This window comes from Pleurodeles waltl, chromosome 7 (genome assembly GCF_031143425.1).
Source record: "Pleurodeles waltl isolate 20211129_DDA chromosome 7, aPleWal1.hap1.20221129, whole genome shotgun sequence".
Classification (NCBI taxonomy): domain Eukaryota; kingdom Metazoa; phylum Chordata; class Amphibia; order Caudata; family Salamandridae; genus Pleurodeles; species Pleurodeles waltl.
Window position 1 is genome coordinate 903,866,302 of NC_090446.1, and position 22,079 is coordinate 903,888,380.

Here is a 22,079-nt window from a genome sequence, read left to right on the forward strand (position 1 = left end):
TTCAACACCGTTTCCCACTACACCCTCATCAACAGATTCCACAACATTGGGTCTAATTAAGACAGTTTTCAGGAGACTTGTTTTAATTGGAGAGGATTTTGCGCCTTTTGCAGCAGACATCTTTCCCTGGATTCCTCATTGTTTTCCCTTCTGTACTGCGAATAATTTTACTCAGTTGCAGCTTCACCATTTAATGTCTCGCTCAATTCTCCTTCAATTGGCCTTACTTCTACCTAGCAGAAAGTCCATATGCACTCCCTCAGATGTCACTTGGCTAGTGCTCTCTATTCCCAGAGATTGACACATTAAATTCCTGCACAGAGAGATGCAAAAGTAGCCTTGTGGGGTAGTAGAACCCAAAGAGAGAGGGTGCCGTGAATGTGGGCGGTCAGTATGTCGAGCACGAGAACAGAGAGGAAAAAAATATCAAGAGGAGAGTAAACAGTCTATTACTCAGAGGCCTTCTGTTTGTTGTACCTGACCTGAGGGCGATGTCAGGCAAGTAGAGATCGTAACGTCAGCCTCCGCCTATTTCCATTGAAAGTTTAGAGCTCTTTGCGAGGTGGTCCCATAGCCACGAACTCCCGCAGCTATTGTTACTCCGGTCCAAGCTGCTTGGGAGAAGCTTAGGAGGGAGGAGGGAGGGAACTTCGTCTTCCATCCTTCCTTCCTCAATTGGCCAGAATGGGTCCATAACACTTTCACCTCACGAGGGAAAATATGTTTTTTGCCGCACTGGACAAATCTGCCCTGTTCTCAAAGCCTAACGGCAGCTGGAACACCAAGCTGGACTGATTCTTCCTCTAATGTAGAACCACATAGCTGTACACAATCCGAAAGCATGAAGCAGAGTGGGAGGTTGGGGAATGGCTACTTAGCGGCCAGGCTTACGGACTATGCTATGGAGAAAATTAACAACATGTAATATCTCTGTGTTTTTAATTTGTTCCTAATTTTAATATTCACTAACACTACTTTAAATATTTTTAATAATGCCTATTTAAAAGTATAAATTAACTGAATTTAATTTCAAGCACTGTAAACAATCAACTATACACATCTTAACTATATATGTGTGTGTGTGTGTGTATATATACATAAGTGTGTGTGTGGTATTGATACCTATTTAGATATACTTACACCTTTCTGAGTGTTGGGAGAGGGAGGGCCCATGACTCATGAGAGATGAAGAAAAAGCAAAGGTAATAAGTAGCATCTGTATATATGGTTAAAACCCTGTTTTCTCATGTTGGCTTGTTTTATCAAAAGGTATTTTACAGAAACCAGGCTAAAAGGGATTAAATACTTTTGCAGTATGGTAAATTCATATCATGTTAATTTCACGGTACTGTGGAAATGAACTTGAATTTGACCTTTGCAGAGTGTTGTAATCTGGAACGTCGGGAGGGAATATTGTTTTCCCTCAATGTCATGGCCAAAATATCTAGGACAAAGTTATTGAAAGCTAAGTGCATATAGGGTAGTACAAATTTACTATTCTATGCTCATCATCTACATAGCTTGGCTTTATATACAAGGGCATGGTGCATGCATGGTACAAGCATGTGATGTTAGGTACAGAAAATCTATACATACTTACTTGTTGATATTTTTGTAATCAATATTATGGCTACAGTATTAAGGTATAAAGATATTCCCTACTCAATATTCATGCACATTTGCAGAGTAGTAATAAATGTGTGAATGTGAGTTTATTAGTACAGTAGCCCTAACTAACAACTCATGGAGCCACAATCATTTTAATTGTTCTATCTATCAAGCTATCTATCTATCTATCTATCTATCTATCTATCTATCTATCTATCTATCTATCTATCTATCTATCTATCTAGTTCTAAATATTTAATGTAGACGCTTATATGCAAAGTAAAAACCTAAAAAGCAACAGTAGTAAAACATACCTGCTATGTAATGACTTCAGATGTAACTCCTGCAATGGAATGACTCTTGTATGGCCCGCACAGTACCAGCAGCAGACTGTACTATCGTCTTGGAGGGAAAGCCTCTTGGTGCCCATTCACAAAATGTGAGACATAAAACTCCAAAACACTTATAGATTAATCACATTATTAGAACCTAAATGTAAACTGCAACAGTACTGCTTCTTGATTTTGGGTCTTGGAGATAGGAACAAAATCACATGTCTTGATGACATCATCAGCTGTGTCAAAAAGCAATTAAAAAGCTGATTTGTAGATCCCAGCATAGAATTTAGCAGGGTGAACAGACCCAATTTAAGGTTCAAAGTAGCATCCATGGACATAGAACCATCATCACTAAAACTGATTTGAGCGTTGCACTCTGATACCTAGATCAGGATATAAACCAATAGCCAGGACAGTATTATGCATCTGATATATATATCAACTGGAACGACTATTATAAAGCAAGCAAACATGAACTATCAAACCACAAATACAGAACCTAGTATTTTTCAGAGTGATAAGATTCTTGATATGCTGGACCCAGTGGACTACACTGCTATGGTAGACATTAGAAGCTTGCATTACAATACGGATTTGGGAAGCATGTTTAACAGTTAATAGCTCCATTGAGAATGTATGTGTAGGGATGTATACAAAAACATCATCAAAGGAATGTTTCATGTCTGTTTTATTAATCATAAAATATGCATCAAAGCACCCTACACTTCTTTTGTCTGTACAACTTTATCAAAGCTGCAAAAAAGAAATTAAAACACAGTACGTGAACATGCTGCACATTCTCTAAAGTATCGGTACTTGCAAACATTTTCACAGGGGCCACAAAGTTTGGTCTGAGGTGTTGCCTATGGCCGCATTGATGGCAGCAGAGTGGTGGTTTGGTGGGTGGACAGGGGTGATTGTAGGGGAAGCAAAACATTCACATCTAGTGGCTGAATCGCACAATGTGAAACTAGAAAACCTGGGCTCAATGCAGGCTTACACACTTGACCAAATTGTGTAATTTTAGGCAAATTTTTATTCCACCTTAACCCTATTTTTCCTTCATTACTACATACAAGAGGGCTTGAAATACGTGACTTCAGGTTGTGTGCTGCATAAAACCTTGTTGTGTTTTTGATTTAATAAACTTTAATGTTGTTCATGTATATTAGCAATTTACGCCACTAAAATGGAGTACATAACAACTGACTTACATCTTAGTTCACTATTGGTTGGCATTGTTGTCAGGGTGAAGAGAGAGGCATGGATGTTTCTAAATTCATGTTTATCACTTTAAAAAAAATACTTCTCTGTGCAATCCACTGATATATTCTGATGTATTAGGGTGAAGCAGTTCTGCGGTTTTTAATTTTGAATTATATTATACAATATAATACTCTCCTCAAATTCCCTAGGCTCCCCAAATTAAATGTTCCATGGGCAGGAAATGCTAAACTCCCATCTTTCTCTACCACTTTGCACCGTTGTTTCAGCCAAAGACATGGCACAGCACCCTGCTCTTCGAATACAATATAGGCAGGTGTACCTTCTGGCAGTGTAATGTCTCCTATTCCCATTGGAATACACGTATCTCCCTTTAGGGCACTCGTTAAAGCTTTGAAAAAGTTCATCTTCAGTTATTATATAGTATTTAAAGCTTTGAAAAAGTTAATCTTCAGTTATTTTATACTATTATCAATCAAATCAGGAGGTGACTTTCAATCCCAAAATCCTTTTTGCCGACCTTCTCAACCAGTTGCGCTTCACTGTTGTCCGCCAACCCATGCGCAACCCTTCTCACTAACCAACCTATCCCAGTGTTGCTCTAATGACGTCACACTCACACGCACTGCGGCTGACAAAGTCTTTCGGCTTGTCCTCCTAAATTCAGTCTCACACGAACTAATGCAAAATTATTGTGAGCACTAAACAAAATGAAAACCCAATTTGTCCATTTACTACAGGTAGGGTAACACAATCGCTTCAGAAACCTTACTGAATTTTCACTGACGGCCTTTCGCTCGAACAGCTACTCTTTCTTTTTCAGTTTCCCTGGTTCACAAGCAAAATTCGACCCCCAAATTTCACTCTCAACCGATCAGTGGGCCTGCCCTGGTGCACATAGGACGCGCCAGATCTCACTCAAAAAAAACTTTTCACTCACTTTAACACTCACTCTTGAGTTTGTCAACCATGCCTGATTGACCTGTTAAACCAGGCAAATCACAACCAAGTTTCTCATTGAATTTTCAATATACTCTGGAGGCTTACGCCTCGCAGGGTCCGTATAACAACAACCAGGTGGACAATCTTTGAGCACAAAGTGCCACACACATGTGAAGTTCGATGACTTTCCTACTCTCATACTTCGGAGTACGCAAACTCCTTCAACAACTTCATTTGGAGTACCCAAACTCCATAAACCCTCACAAACATCACAATTCACCTGTGATTTGCATAAGCTGTGCAAGCACAAAACTTATTCCATCCACACTGTCACTAGAATGCCGAGAACATCTTTGAACACTCATTGGCAAACTCCAATGTTCTGGGAAAGTCATTCCAAGTTCTTAGGGACCCATTTTCTCTCTACTTTGTATCATCAAACCTGAAAATCTGAACTTTCACCAATTTCTCTTACCCAAACTGTGAATTATTTCCTCTCTTTAGGGGACTAACCACTACCCCACTAAAATCTCTGGGTACCTGCTATTTCTCAAGGGGAAACCTTTGTGGTGACCTCTTAAGGGGACGTAACCATCCTACTCTCTTACCTTCTCTAGAGGGCAAATGCAATTTGGCCGTATGGTGATGGACTCTTAAGGAGACAAACCATGTACTGGGCCTTTGTGATGGGCTCTTAAGGAGACTAACCATCTTCTGCTACCATCTCTGTTAGCACGTCTGACCTTATTTGGTTCCTTATCTGTAATTTAAATGGGGATGCGTTAGAGGTTTGATGGACCTTTTGACTGCGCTTAGAGTAAATCCACCATAGAACACAATTTCAATACAAATCAATAACAATATCAATCAATAGTATCAATAATCTTTGGGGTCAGTAATTTCACAAACCATGACCCCCTTGGCCATGAATAACCACAACTTTCTTGCAAAGTTTATTTCCCTATATTAACAATAGTAATATCACATAACTTAGTCTCAAAATCAGATGATATACATACAGAAACAACACTGGTTGACCAAATCTTCTAAAGAATCTCAATTTAAGCAAAGCATGGATCACTAAGCATTCTAGAGTTACAGTACAAATCAATAGCAAGAATAACTGCGCAACAGAAATAGCGTACATTTAGATTCAGCAAAGAAACAACATCAAATGTTGTTTATAATTAGCAAACATTTTCTGTGGTTCTCTGACTAGAATAGCATGTTTGGACTTCACGTAAAACAGTTTTGTCAACACAAATTTGGAAAAACATCTAACTATGGTTCTATCAAAATAGCAGTTGGTACCTTGGAACAAAAGACAAATTAGATCAAACACAATTACATTTGATTAATACCTCTCCTCAATATGGATCAGCAAGCTGTGACTGTCTTCGTTAATGGGACGTCTGTTCAGTCAGCATCCGCATCGGACCATGAAAGGGAATGGTTCAGAATCTGGGACTCTAAGCTATCCGAACCATTTGCAAAGCATAGTCTAAGGATCAGCATTCAGCATTAGAAGTCTAAGCAATATAGTTAAAGATAGAATTTCTCTAACTAGCAGAATCAAGGTGAGTACACCTCATCAGTGGAGAAGGAAAACGGGAATAATCTCTCTTTTCTCGGTGCGATCAGGCTAAGTTAAAATCATCTAAAACTCTTCCCATGTTGCCATTGGTAAACAAAATCGTACCTTTACATTAGTCCAATGAAAGTAGAATTTCAAATCTAAGATATAACTAAGCTGTCAAATACATGTCGATGATTGGCTCCTCTTCTCCTGTTCCCATTGTCGAATTTTGAATCTCTTTGTTCTTCAGTCAGTGCATCCTTTGTTACATCCTGGGAACATCACTTTCTCACACACTAAAGTTTACAATGTATCAGTAACTAATACAGCATATTCTAGCAAGCAGTTTTTATGAGAATGTTAAACATCTGCTAGCGTTTGGTCAACTCACTGAAACAATGCAGGTATTAATTTCTCTAAACAGCCATTTTATGTGAATTATTTAAAGAATGCAACATAAAATGAGGCAGTGCAACTAGGACCAAGACCTCACTAACCTAAGGCCTACAATTAATGAAGCAAATACATAATGAGTAATCATTAATATAACATATTACTACAGTAATCTAAACATGAGCGCATCATTTCATTTTAATAAGCAATTAATAACGACACTTTGTGAGGCCTGATGGCCACTCAAGTAGGCACATTTTCCAAGTTGTGCACTATTTTCTATATTAATTCATTTTCTATGCAAATTCAACATTCAGAATACATGAATATTTATTAGTAGAAATTCAGCGTTCACACTAGCCCTCATATCGGAGCCTTAGGGACATAAAATGGTCCCACCATTTAAACCCATACCTGCACCAAGCCTTAGTGAAATCTGAACCACCTTCAAGTGGTGTTCCTCCAGTCCTAGATCCTTGGTTGTAGTGTTAAAGTTACCCAGGTAGCCAAAATTCCAAACGTGGGTGTTAGACTTGGCATCCTTGGAGTGGTCTACCCTAACTTTTTGCCTCTGTTTCCCAGGTTGTTGATGTGTGCTTGACCCTGTGTTTACTGTTTTTGATACTCTGGGCACTTTACTGCTAACCAGTGCTAAAGTGCAGGTGCTACTGTACAAAATGTATTTATAATTTCCTTTCCACTATTGACATATTTGATTTAGTAGTAAGTCCCTAGCAGAGTGCACTAGAGGTGCCCAGGGCCTGTAATTCAAATGCTACTAGTGGGCCTGCAGCACTGGTTGTGCCACCGACATTAGTAGCCCTATAAACATGGCTCAGACCTGCCACTGCAGTGTCTGTGTCTGCAGCTTTAAAGCTTCGATTTGGCAAGTGTACCCACTACACTACAGGACTAAATCTTCCCTTTTTATACATGTAAGGAACTCCTAAGGTAGGCCCTAGGTAGCCCCATGGGCAGGGTGCAGATGGTGTTAAAGGTGGGACATGTACTCATGAGTTTTACATGTCCTGGCAGTGAAATACTGCCAAATTCAGTTTTCACAGTTGCAAGGCCTATCGCTAGGTTAACATGGGGGCTGCCTTGAAATTTTATTAAAGTGCAGATTCCCTTTGAGAGCAGATAGAAATATGGAGTTTAGGGACTCTGACCTCACAATTTAAAAATGCATCTTTTAGTGAAGTTGTTTTTTGGATTGCGAGTTTGAAGATGCCACTTTGTGAAAAAAGGTATTCTTACTTAAACTATTCTGTGACTCTGGCTGTTTGTGGATTCCCTGTCTGGGTCAGTTTGACAGTTGGAATGTTTGCACCTCTGCTCTAGATGGTGACACAAAGGGAGCTGGGGTGTAGCCTGCATATCCTGATGAGACATTGTTAGCACGTCAGACCTTATTAAGTAAACTTACAAGGGAGACTTGATTAGGCCGATGGACCATTTGACTCGCTTCTACGTTTTCCCACCATATATCCCATGACAATGCAGATCAATAACATCAACAATCAATAACATCATTAATCAATAGGAGTCAGAAATTTTCACTCACCATGACCTCTCGGCCATGAATAACCACACTTTTCTGTAAAAGTTAGAATGTTTATTCCTCTATATTAACAATGGTAATGTCATGTAACTCAATCTCAAAATCAATTGATAAACATACAGAAACAATATTGGCTTTCCAAAGCAGCGAAAGAATCGCGATCTAATCAAAGATTGAGCTACCACACATTTCAAAGTTACAGTACAAATTAATAGCAAGAATAACTGCGCAAACAATATTACATACATTTAGATTCAGCAAAGAAAAGACATCAACTGTTATTACATGTAGCAAACTTCATCAGTGAGATGCCTAACTAACACCAGATTAGAATATCATGTTTGGGCTTCATGCAAAACAATTTAGTCACACAAATTTGGTAAAACATCTATCTATGGCTCTATCAAATGAGAGTACCTAGAAACAACAGCAAATAGATATTTCAATCAGTAAAGTCATGGTATACCTGTCCTCAATAGGGGTCAGCAAGCTGTGACAGCCTTCATCAACAGGACATCAGTTGGGTCAGCAATGCATCAGGTTTCAGGATTAGAGTTAAGAAAAAGCAGAGTCTCTCTAAGCAGTAAAGTCAAACATGTCTCTTCCCAGAATGATCTAGAAAATAATGGCCAAAGTGGCTCTTTGGGCAGGTCGAAAGAAATGGTGCATCTTCTCCTGGTGCAGTCTGGCTAATTTAGATTTCCTAAAACTACTTCCCATATCCTAATTGGCCAGGGGATCGCATGTTCACACTTCGTCCAATAAAACAAAACCCTCAAATCTGTAAATCTGCTATTACATGGTTCACATGTCGATGATTGGTTCCTCTTCTCTTGCTCTCGTCATTTGGCTCGTCAGGTATCAATATTGTTGCAGCTTATACTCCAGTCAGTGCGTCCATTGTCTTCTCCTGGGAAAGTCAGTCTTGCACACATTATATTAAACATTGTTACACTAGCAAGTACATCATCTTCTAACAAGCAGTTTCTCATGAGAAAGAACTTCAGCAATGAGCACTTGGACAGTACAGTGGAAAATCACAATTTAATTCTCTAGACAGCCATTTTATTAAACGCCTAAGCAATGCAGCTTGACATGAGGCGGTGCAACTAGGCCAAGACCTCGCTAAGTTAAGGCCTACGATTAATAAAACGAATGCATAATGCATAACCCTTAATATGACATATTACTACATTAATCAAACATAAGCTCAATATTTCATATTATTAAGGCATTAATGAATACACTGTGAATATTGGTGGCCACTCTGGTAGGCGCCATTCAAATGCGTGCATTATTTGTTTCTAAGTTAGCACATTTACTATGCAAATTCAACACTCAAAATACATCAATATTCATTGGTAAACCTCACTAAAATTCTACATTAACACCATCTGTGCTAGGAAGAGAGGGAGGAGGGTCACTCACACCTGAAAGAGCTGTGCCTGTCCTCACACAATGGAGTCTCTAACCCCCTGGTGTGTGGCTGGGGCCTGGCCTGGCCAAGAAAGGATCTTACACACACTTGAAACTTTGCTTTGAAGTTTGCCAACTTCAAAGGCAGAAAGGGGTCTAAGTATTGGACACAAAACCAGAGACTTTGGATCACTTCAATGATTCAAGAGGAACCTCTGCCTGGAGAAGAGCTGAAGAGCTGAGGAGAAGTGCTACCCTGGCCCGTGACTGTGCTGTGTTGGGCTATCCTGCTGTTGCTGCCTCTGACTGTGCAAGGGGACGGAGACTGGACTTTGTTTTGCATTCCTGCTTGAGGGGTAACTCCAAGGGCTTGGAGTAGAGTTTGCCGCCTGTTTTGAAGCCTCAGGGACAGAAAAGGCTTCACCACCCACCCACCCAGTTCTGAGTCTGCCTGCTGTGGACTCTAGCTTGCCAGGTGGTGTCATTCCAATTCCTGGGCCCCTGGAAGTGAATTTCTGGAGAAAAACCTGTCCAACGACACCAGATGGTGCTGTGCAACTTCGCAAAGGACACCACTTGCCATAACCCCGTTGCTGCGTGCCCCGAGGCCATGGATCTTGATGAGTGCAAGGACCCCGATGACCCTGTAGGCTTCGTGTTGCTTCAGCCGCTGATCCTGCCTGACTTCGCTGACTTCGGAGTGTCGTCCGCCCAACGTCCATGACATCCTATGCCATTGCAGTGCCTGTGGCTCTGTGACGTTATCGCGACCCCGTGAGGTCTCCCTGCCGCATCGTGTCTTCGCTGGACTTCATGCCTGCCAGAAATAAAGGGACTGACTTCGCAACCGATGCTGCTTCACCTCCACCACTCTGCAGAAAGGACCCAACGTCGCTGCGCGACGCCTCTGCCCTTCTGCCCTGCAGCACCAGAACTGATGCTGCATCGGATCCAATGACTCTGCTTTCCCCTACTCCGTGCACCAGCCTGTTTTCTACTTGTTTGCTAAGGTACTGTATCTGGGGGTCAAACAGCGCCATTGGTGTAGCATTGTAGGAAATAACTCTGTCACAACATCGCTTAATATCAACTTGCAACATTTGTGCCGCTAGGTACTACTTTTGTACCTTTAAGTGCCAAATTCATATTTTAACTGTGTATTGTGGATTTTTATTGTATTTGGTCCTGTTTATTTAGATAAAATGATAACTATTTTTCTAAACCTGTGTTGTGTCATTTTGTAGTGGTTCACTATATTACTGTGTATGTTTGTACAAATACTTAACACATTATGGCCCTCATTCTGACCCTGGCGGTCTTTGACCGCCAGGGCGGAGGACCGCGGGAGCACCGCCGACAAGCCGGCGGTGCTTCAATGGGGATTCCGACCGCGGCGGTAAAGCCGCGGTCGGACCGGCACCACTGGCGGGGTCCCGCCAGTGTACCGCGGCCCCATTGAATCCTCCGCGGCGGCGCAGCTTGCTGCACCGCCGCGGGGATTCTGACCCCCCCTACCGCCATCCAGATCCCGGCGGTCGGACCGCCGAGATCCGGATGGCGGTAGGGGGGGTCGCGGGGCCCCTGGGGGCCCCTGCAGTGCCCATGCCACTGGCATGGGCATTGCAGGGGCCCCCGTAAGAGGGCCCCTACATGTATTTCACTGTCTGCTGCGCAGACAGTGAAATACGCGACGGGTGCAACTGCACCCGTCGCACAGCTTCCACTCCGCCGGCTCGATTCCGAGCCGGCTTCATCGTGGAAGCCTCTTTCCCGCTGGGCTGGCTGGCGGTCTGAAGGAGACCGCCCGCCAGCCCAGCGGGAAAGTCAGAATTACCGCCGCCGTCTTTCGACCGCGGAACGGTAACCTGACGGCGGGACTTTGGCGGGCGGCCTCCGCCGCCCGCCAAGGTCAGAATGAGGGCCTATATCTGAAGTTTAGCCTGTCTGCTCGTGCCAAGCTACCAATGGGGTGAGCGGGGGTTAACTGAGTGTGATTCTCCTTTACCCTGACTAGAGTGAGGGTCCTTGCTTGGACAGGGGGTAACCTGCCTGCCAACCAAAGACCCAATTTCTAAGACTTAGAAAACATTTGACTACAAACTGTACTGAGAACAGAGGGAACGCCAGGACCAACCTGATCGCCTATAGGCCCAAAGTGCATTGCCGATCGTCCTGACTTTGTGGTAGCTCCCACTATGATCTTCTCTGCAGCAGCAAATCCTGTTCAGCAGTCCTTCGCCAAATCAGAATCTGGCCTCCTGGAATGCTACAGCCTCCTGCCTCGTCCTGTTGGAGATTTTTGCCTTCCAAAAAAGAGACCAAACAGAGAAATCTTCACCACAACTTTTTTCAGCGACTCCCTGATGATGACTCCTCAGACACCACCTGTAGCCTTGTCCCTCTGAAATTTACATTCTCAGAACATTTTCTTCACAGTTTCTTCAAAGTCCTCCTGTAAGTCAGAAGTTAAGCGCCAACTTGTCACAAACCTCTTCTTTTATCCAACCCATGATCCATCAGCCATTTAGTTTTTTACTTTGACCTGGTCTTGTGTGACTAGATGCTGGTCTAGATGCCTGCAATTGGTGCTTTGTTCTTTTAGCAGCTAGCCTAAACTAAAAACTTTAAGGGCCATATTTATACTTTTTGACGCAAAACTGCGCTAACGCAGTTTTGCGTCAAAAAAATTAGCGCCGGCCATTCTGAAGCGCCATGCGGGTGCCGTATTTAATCAATGACGTTAGCCGGCGTTAGCCGCCGGCGCTGCCTGGTGTGCGTGGAAAAAAACGACGTACACCAGGCAGCGCCGGCGTAGGGGGATATGGAGCTTGGGCGCCAAAAAATGGGGCAAGTCAGGCTGAGGCAAATTTTTCGCCTCAACCCGATTTGCGCCATTTGTTTCGACTCCCAACCCCCATAGAAATGACTCCTGTCTTAGCAAAGACAGGAGTCATGCCCCCTTGCCCAATGGCCATGCCCAGGGCATGGTCATTGGGCATAGTGGCATGTAGGGGGGCACAAATCAGGCCCCCCTATGCCACAAAAAAAATTAAAAAATACTTACCGGAACTTACCTTAATGTGCCTGGGATGGGTCCCTCCAGCCGTGGGTGTCCTCCTGGGGTGGGCAAGGGTAACAGGGGGTGTCCCTGGGGGCATGGGAGGGTACCTCTGGGCTCCTTCCGAGCCCACAGGTCCCTTAACGCCTGCCTTGTCCAGGCGCTAAAAAACGGCGCAAAAGCGGCCGTACGTCATTTTTTTTGACCCGCCCACTCCCGGCCGTGAATTTTACCCGGGAGTCTAAATACAGCGCACATGCCTCGGAGTCAATTTTTTAGACGGGAACGCATACCTTGCATATCATTAACGCAAAGTAGGTGTCCACGCTAAAAAATGACGCAAACTCCATGGACTTTGGCGCTAGACGCGTCTAAAGCCAAAGTATAAATATGGAGTTAGTTTTGCGGCGGAATTGCGTAAAAAAAAACGACGCAATTCCGGCGCAAACAGAGTAGAAATATGCCCCTAAAAGTTCATAAATCTAGTTCTACTGATTGGGCTTTTGTTGTCAAATAATTTATTAGAAATTAATCTATTTTTCTAATTTGGTGTATGATCTTCTTTGTGTTGTGTTTTCACTTTAGTACGGCTTGTGTGCTGCATAAGTACTTTACACATTGCCTCTAAGTTAAGCCTGACTGCTTTGATGGCAAGCTATCAGAGGGTTAAGCACAGGTTAATTTAGTGAATGATGTGGTGCACCCTGACACAGGTTGTGGTTGTTACTTGAACACAGAACACCACCCTTCAACCAACAACCCAATTTCAAACAACTGCCATTATAAACAAGTGGTAATTTTACCGCTGTTAAAAGAAGAAACAGTATCCCTTCATCTTTAATATAACGAGAGCCTTACTCATTTATCTGCAAATAACTAGAAAGTTTTGATGCTCAAATGCACTTTTTGTCTCATATGGGCTTACAAATAAGGGTGAAAAAATAACAACAACAGTTCTAAGTGGATGGGTTAAGCAGACTAAGGCCCTCATTATGACATTGGCGGAAAGTGCTGCTTACCGCCATGCTGACTGCCGCTAACACATAGATATCCGCCAGTATACAGACACACACACAAGTCCGCCACACCAAAGGTCAGTGATAAATTGGCGGTACCAAAACCAACACTGTTACGCCAACAGAAATACACCCACAGCATCATGACCCACGAATCACTGCAGCGGACATTCAACCGCGGTAAACCATTGGCGGTACACACCACAGCGCTCAAAATACACACACACTAACAAAACAACATCACATTGGACAATTCAAACTACACACACCTGACACACATACACACACAACACTCAAAAACCCACACCAATATAAAACACACACCCACACTACCCACAACCCTTTACGACTCCCAAAAAATCTACAACAGAGAGAGTGAGAGAGACCAAGAGCACCCACAGAACACTATCACCCATACACCATCCACGCACCTCACAGCACACACCCCAACACATCACCCCACACACCCTCAAACACACCACTCACACTACACCCATGGCACCACAAAGACACCCCAGGTTCTCAGAGAAGGAGCTAAGGATCATGGTGGAGGAAATCATTCGGGTAGAGCCACAGGTATTCGGATCACAGGTGTAGCAGACATCTATTGCAAGGAAGATGAAGCTATGGCAGAGAGTCGTGGACAGGGTCAACGCCATGGGACAGCACCCCAGAACAAGGGATGGCATCAGGAAGAGGTGGAACGACCTACAGGGGAAGGTGCGTTCCGTGGTAGCAAGACACCAGATAGCTGTACAGAGGACTGGCGGTGGGCCCCACCTCCTCCCCCACAAATAACAACATGGGAGGATCAAGTGTTGGCGATCATGCATCGGGAGTGCTTGGCAGGAGTAACTGGACTCTGGTAAGTTAAATCTTTACTACTTTATCCCCCCCTACCTGCATGCCATCACCTACCCTCACCCCATCACTCCACCACCTCACATATACCCCACCATCACAACCCACCCATCCCAATACCAAGCCCTGCATGCAACACCAATGTATGGACACCCATCACAGACGTGCTTGGACACCCATCCACACTAGTGACAATCACTTAGCCAACCAAATCACAACTCACACAAGCCAAACCTGCCTTGCCAATAACAACCATAGAGGAAAACATACCCATGCACAAGATGACACACACAGAAACAATAACACTGCATTTACATGCCCACAGGACCCCCACACAACGTCACCGGAGAGGAGGTGCCAGCAACATCCAGTCCCCCTCCAGAAGAGGCCCACAAGGATGACAGCAGCTCTGCACGCCTGGATCAGGATGACCAACCTGGCCCATCAGGGACCTCTGGACAGTTGGTGACTCAGCCACATTCCCAAACCACCACTTAGCATCCCCCTCAGGAAACACCAGCACAGCACCCACCCAGCGGGCCCATCCCTCTGTCCCCAGGACACGTCAATCAGCAGTGTGTCCACCACTACAGGGACCCCAGGCAACCCCATAAACACAGGACGATCAGGGACCTGGGGTCTGGCAGTGGGCACATGGTTCGGGGGACAGAGGCACAGGACAACAGGGAAGCTGGGAGGACTGATGTGGGACGGGGAAGACATGCCCAGGGGACCGACTCTCCACAAGGCACTCACCAACATCCTGGGAGCATACCACCATTCCCAGGAGACCATGGGCCAGATACAGGCTAAGCTGCAGGAGACCCAGCAGCTGCAGGAGGGGCAGTACATAGGGATCAGGGAAGACCTGAAGGACATCCACAACACCCTGGTCACCATTGCAGGTATGCTGGCTGACATGGCCAACACCATGAGGGAGGCAGTGGCACACCAACGGGCCCCTGACACTAGCCACACTGAAGAACAGCCCTCCACCTCCACCGACGCTAGAGGTCAGGAGGCCCGCCACAGGAACACCAGGCCACCAACACCCCACCCCCTGCAGAAGGAGAACCACCACGCAAAAGGTCCCTGAGATCGCGGCAGAAGCCAGAGAACATTGCCAAGACCCCCGCCAGGAAATAGGATTCCCCTGATTGTCACCCTTGTGTCCCACCCTGTCACCCTGTCCACCTTTAACTGACATTGCTCCACTTCCTATGCCCCCTTGGACAATGCATCTGATATACCAATAGACTAGACTCTATCCTGGACAGTTCTCCACCATCAACTCAGCCCATTGCACATCCCCATTTACTTCTCAGCACTGAAATAAACACCCTTGGAACTAATACAAGTTTGGAGTCTGTCAATTGATTGAAATATGTATTAGTTTAACAAGCTGTAAACAAAGCAATCGAAATTTACTGTAATATTTACATACGTATGACCTCTAGTGGGCAGCAGTAAACACACCAGGAACCAGAGTGGGGCCCAGGTATCTGAAAATAGAGATGCCAAAGGGTACAGTAAGTGGCCATTGAAATAGGGAAATCAGGCTGCCATGTTCAATGTCCAACACAAAACTTCAATGGAAGGTGAAATTACAGTGTCTTATCTGTGTGCCACTGGAAGTACTGTTGAATTAGTGTAGTTCTGTTGTCCACATCCTCTTCCTCTGCCTCCTCTTCGTCACTGTCCACAGGCTCCACCGCTGCCACACGACCATCCCCAGGCTCATCCTCCTGCAGAAAAGGCATCTGGCATCTCAAGGCCAGGTTGTGCAACAATGCAACGATGATCTGGCACACCTTCTTGGGTGAGTAGTACCTGTCAGATGGAGGCACCGGAATCTGGCCTTCAGGAGGCCAAAGGTGCGCCCAATGATCCTCCTTGTTCGCCCATGTGCCTCATTGTAACGTTCCTCTGCCCTTGTTCTTGCATTCCTCACTGGGGTCAGTAGCCATGAGAGGTTGGGGTAACCAGAGTCACCTCTAAATATCGAGGGATACCTGTTAGCCACAGACTCACCCTTAGGGCCAACACCACACCCATATACCTACATCAACTGGGTGGGGACCATGGGCTCACCTATGAGCCACACCTGGTGCCTCTGGAGTTGAGGCATCACATATGGGATGCTGCTATTCCTCAAGATAAAGGCATCATGCACAGAGCCAGGATACTTTGCATTTACATTGAGATGTACTGATCTGCCAAACACACCATCTGCACATTCAGAGAGTGAAAGCTTTTTTGATTTTTTGAACACCTGCTCATTTCTCCGGGGGGTGGGACAAAGGCAATATGTGTACCATCAATGGCACCAATGATGTTGGGGTTATGTCCCATTGCATAGAAGTCACCCTTCACTGGGGCCAAATCCTCCACCTGGGGGGAAACGATGTAGCTGCGCATGTGTTTCATCAGGGCAGACAACACTCTGGTCAGCACGTTTGAGAACATAGACTGTGACATCCCTGATGCCATGGCCACTGTCGCTTGGAAGGAATCACTTGCCAGGAAATGGAGCACTGACAGGACCTGCACTAGAGGGGGGATACCTGTGGGGTGGCGATAGCTGAAATCAGGTCTGGCTACAATTGGGCACACAGTTCTTGGATTGTGGCCCTATCAAGTCTGTAGGATAGGATAATGTGCCTGTCCTCCATTGTCGCCAGGTCCACCAGGGGTCTGTACATGGGGGAATGTCTCCATCTCCTATTCATACTCAGTGGTCGAACTCTAGGGTGAAAAACGGTGAGCAGAAGCTCATATTCAAACATATTCTCAGATTAATATGCAATTTTTGCTTTACAGAAACAGTATGTGAACTTGTAAGTCAGTTGATGTGCCTATGTCTGCTGTGACGCAGTTAGGTGCCATGGCCTGTGCCCCCTTGAAATGGCAGCTGCCTGACCTGTGAGGAGGGACAAGTGGAAATGAGGTAATTCCGCTGGTGTTGTGCGCCGTTGGGGTCGGCGCTCAACGACCGCCGTGCAACACCGCATTGGTTATCATTGGGGCCTATGGGTTACAGGAGCCAATGGTGATGTATGTATCTATCTGTTCACTCAATTGCTACCTGACCTTCAACAGGAGCGGACCTACACTGCAAGTGCTGCTGTGACCTGTGTCTGGAAGCGACAATGGCTCGAGTGTCAGGGGAAAGGGCCCCTTCCTTCACTTCGGAGGAGTTGGAGAGACTGGTGGATGGGGTCCTACCCGAGTACCCTTTACTTTATGGTCCTCCAGACAAACAGGTGAGTACACTGTGAGCATGATGTGTGGGGCATGAATGTATGGAGTGTTGTGTGTGTAAACCTCGTGAATGGGGGGTCTGAGGGGTCCTGGGCAGAGTGCTGCATGTATGGTGGTCAATGTATGTGCGTAAGGGGATGGGAGCGATATGGTGGGCCATGAGTGTAACAGTCTGGACGGTATGACTAATACCTTTTGTTATGTATCTTTTTCTGCAGGTCATCACTCATCAGAAAAAGGGTATTTGGCGTGCCATCGCCAAGGAGGTGAGGACCCTGGGGGTCTTTGACAGGCACAGCATCCACTGCCGCAAACAGTGGGGGAGGATCTGAGCTGCTGGGCAAGGAAGACGGCAGAGGCCCAGCTGGGGCTGGCCTCCCAACGAGGAAGGGGTGCCCATCATACCCTGACCCCCTGATGTTCAGCATCCTGGCGGTGGGCTATCCGGAGCTGGATGGGTGCTTGAAGGCATCACAGCAGCCACAAGGGGGTGAGTACAGATTCAGAATCATGATTTTGCACGCGTTAAGGTATTACCTGGGTGGGGGATGTGGGCTGTGGATGCCCCTAGGCCAGGGCGAACGTGGCAGGGTAGGTTCAATGATTGGCAAGCTCAGATTCAATCCAACCCCAATTATGTTAGTGGGCATCTACTACTGAGCATGGTCCATTGGGTTTCAGGTGTGCAGCTACTGGCGTTAGGCATTGTACCCAATGGCCTGGTGACTAGCATTGTAACTGGTAGTGCATGGCCTAGTGCATAGGGCTGTTCCCTGTGAGTTGTGTACGCCAACGGTAGTGTTGTTGCTAGCATTGACCAAGTGTATCCTCTGTCTCTTCCTCCCCCTTTTTGTTTTGTCACCCTGTCCTTGTGTGCATCAGCATCATCTGGTGGAGGAGCAGAGGCACCGGCGATAGAGGGAGCTGCATCCCACATGGGCCTGGAGGCCAAATCCACCGACGGTGAGGGCACCAGTGGGACAGAGGGCAGGGGGAGCACCACGACGGAGACAGGAGGGGACAGTACTGACAGCGACTCCTCCTCCAATGGAAGCTCCCTGACGGTGGCGGACACCTCTGTGTCCAGCCCAACTACAGGTACAGCCGCCACCCCCGTACCAGCACCGCCCTCCCAGCAGCCCCTCAGCGTGTTTCCTTTGCCGCTCACCCAGGAGGGTGGGCATGTTCTTCGCCCCAGGCACCTCAGGCCCTTCCCCTGTCAGCCCTGCTGCCCTCAGTGAGGAGGCTATTGACCTCCTGAGATCCCTCCCTGTTGGGCAGTCAACCATACTGAATGCCATTTAGGGTCTATGAGGGCATTTGCAACAAACAAATGCATACCTGGAGGGCATTCACTCTGGTGTGGCGGCCCAACAGAGACCATTCCAGGCTCTGGCCAACTCACTAATGGCAGCAATTGTCCCTGTCTCCAGGCTCCCCCCTCTAACTTCCTCTACCCAGTCTCAATCCCCTCAACCCAAGCCTATCCCAAGCACACCTTCAGACCTGCAAGCACCCAAATCAACACACAGAAGTGACTCAGGAAAACAAAAGCACCACACTTCATCCCACAGGCACTCACACAAGCACCATCCAGATGCAGACACACCAACATCCACTGCCTCCACTGTGTCCCCCTCCTGCTCCTCGTCCACCTCCCTCCCAGTTGTGTCTCCACTCACACCTGCATGCACTAAATCCTCATCCACTACCTCCATCACCATCATGCCTATCACTACACACCCCTCACTGGCAGTCACCACCCCCACATCCATGCACACGTCCGCTGTGTCCTCTCCCACTGTGTCTGTGACCCCTCCTCCTAAAGTACACAAACGCAAGCACTCAGGCACCCAATAGCCATCCACCTCACCACAGCATCCAGCCCATGCACCTGCACCCAAACACAGCAGACACCTCCTACAACCACTCCCTCTTCCTCCACTCCCAAACCTTCACCCTCTTCCCACCCCAGTGTCCCTAAGAAGCTTATCCTTACCAACATTGACCTATTCCCTACCCTTCCCCCCAGTCCTTCACTTCGGGCCAGGGTGGCCCGAATCCAGCCTAGCACCTCAGCCACCAAGTCCACGGCCACTGTGGTTTCTGCAGCTTCTGCAGATGTGAGAGGCTCTAAGAAGGCACTGGTCAGCACAGCCAGTGTGCCAGCACCACCTGCCAAGGCCAAGAAGGGGCCACCACTTAGCAAGGGCAAGAAGGGGACACCAGCCAGCAAGGGGAAGGAGGCAACACAAGCCAGCAAGGGGTAGGAGGCACCACCAGCCAGCAAGGGGAAGGAGGCACCACCAGCCAGCAAGGGCAGGAAAGGAACACCAGCTGGCAGCAGCAAGGAGGCACCACCATCTGCCAAGGGCAGGAAGGGGCACACAACACCAGACATGGCACTGCAGTTGTGCGAGGCTGCAGGGGAGGGGCTGGAGCCTCCCCCCACCACTGCCAGCACTGCCACCTGCACCGCGGCCAGCACCGCCACCTGCCCCGCCAACAGCACCGCCACCTGCCCCGCCGCCAGCACCACCACCTGCCTGCCACTAGCAGCACCACTGCCAGCAGCAGCAGCCCCAGTGGGCAGCCGTCTGAGGCTACATGGGAAGGGCTGGAGCCTCCCCCCACCACTGCCAGCACCGCCACCTGCACTGTGGCCAGCACCGCCACCTGCCCAGCACCGCCAACTGCCCTGCTGCCAGCAGCACCACTGCCAGCAGCAGCAGACCCAGTGGGCAGCCATCCGAGGCTGCAGGGGAAGGGTTGGAGCCTCCCCCCACCAGTGCCAGCACCGCCACCTGCCCCGAAGTCAGCATCACCACCTGTCCCACTGCCAGCAGCACCACTGCCAGCAGCAGCAGCCCCAGTGGGCAGCTGTCCGAGGCTGCAGGGGAAGGGCTGGAGCCTTCCCCCACCACTGACAGCACCGCCACCTGGACCGTGGCCAGCACCGCCACCTGCCCCGCCGCCAGTACCGCCACCTGCCCTGCTGCCAGCAGCACCACTGCCAGCCGCAGCAGCCCCAGTGGGCTGCTGTCCCAGGCTGCAGGGGAAGGGCTGGAGCCTCCCCCCACCACTGACAGCACCACCACCTGCAGCGCAACTGCCATCCACTGAGCAGTCATCACGGCCGGCGAGCAGTGTGTAGTCGTTACTACATGGGCTGCGGTGAGTCCTGGCCCCTGCAACACCTGTACGTGTGACACCCAGGTGAGAGACTGTGACCTTGCACCATCCAGGATGAAGCACACTGGGCACAAAGCCCCCTCCAGAACCAGTGGAAGAAGGCATCCACTCACTCCCTCCTTGGCAGGATGAAACTCACTGGGCACAAAGCCCCCTCCAGAACCAGTGAAGGAAGACATCCACTCACCCCCTCCTTGGCAGGATGAAGCGCACTGGGCACGAAGCCCCCTCCAGAACCAGTGGAAGAAGGCATCCTGTAGTATTGTATAATGGTTAATATCATGGTTCTCCTTTTCTATATTCATATTTATTATTATTTTGTGTTGTGTATTTCTCTTTGTTATTACTGTTTGTTGAATATGGTATCTTCCATCTCTCCCCTTGGTCTTCTGATTGTTCCACTGTCCGGAATGTGGGAACATTCTCTGCTGGACAGTTGGAGGGATCTTGGGTGCTAAGGAGAGGGTTGGAGTTCCTATTTACTTGTGAAGATTTACTGGAATAGACCTAAAGGAATTCATCTTTTGGCGTGTGAACTTTCTTCTTCTGTTTGGACATTCCCCACTTCACCTGGCGACGAGGATAGGATGCGAAATCTATGATGTGCAGTGCTGACAAAGGAACTCCAATCACAGTTGACCAGTTGGACTATTTTTTTTTAATCTCTTCACGTCTACTTTTAAGGCACTGTGCTCCTGCGTGGTTTTATTTCTCTCCGTTCTCCCCTACCACTGAGAGTATTGAGCTTATCTTGCGCACTCTTCAATTAGCGCTAGTACTGCACTTTTACCTTGCAGTACCACCATAACCCTATTAGCGTTGCTGAATATCATTTCTTTTATATACATACATTGTTGTACACCGCTGCGCTTTCTATAGTCCTACATATTTTGTTTTTATTTAACATTGCTGTTTCTGCAACGTTGTTCACGCTCCTAGTATTCTTATCGGAGCGTCCTCGTGCACGCTGTCTGCCGCTCTGTTGTTTTTGTATGCGGCTGCTCCAAGCTTCTCTGTGTTGCTTAGCAACGTCCCTTCACGTGTCAGACAACTTGCGCTTGTGCCGCCGTGTTGTTTTTATAAGCGGCCACTCACGAGCGTTTCAATGTTGCTTAGCAACGTTCTTTCTGACAACTTCAAACGCGCTTTCCTGCGGTCCCGATGCAATGTTATTTTAACAACTGTATGGGATCTTTTGTAGTCCAACTTTCTTTCATTCGCACTTCTATAATATTCTAGCAACATATTTTTTTGTTGCTACACGTCTCTCATTCCCGTGAACTCACAAGTGTTCCCCTGCACTTTCTGAATACAATATTATATATATTTAGTGTTCTTACAATTTTGAGTGTTCCTTTTTTTTCACCTTATACAGTACCTTTCATCTTTTTTTTCTTTTTTCTTTTTTCGGTTCAACATTTTTTTTAATTGTCAGTAACTCTAAAATGCAAAACATTTCTCCACCGCCTTTTTTTTTTGTCTGCTCCTGGTGAACCTCCAATTCCATGGCCAAAACGGAAAAAAGTTTTTTAACTTACTTAAAAGTTTGTGGAAGCAACTTATCCACAGAAAGGAAAACGTCGGTACTCCAACATTGTTTGGGAGCAGAAGGACAAGAAATTCTAGAGACCTT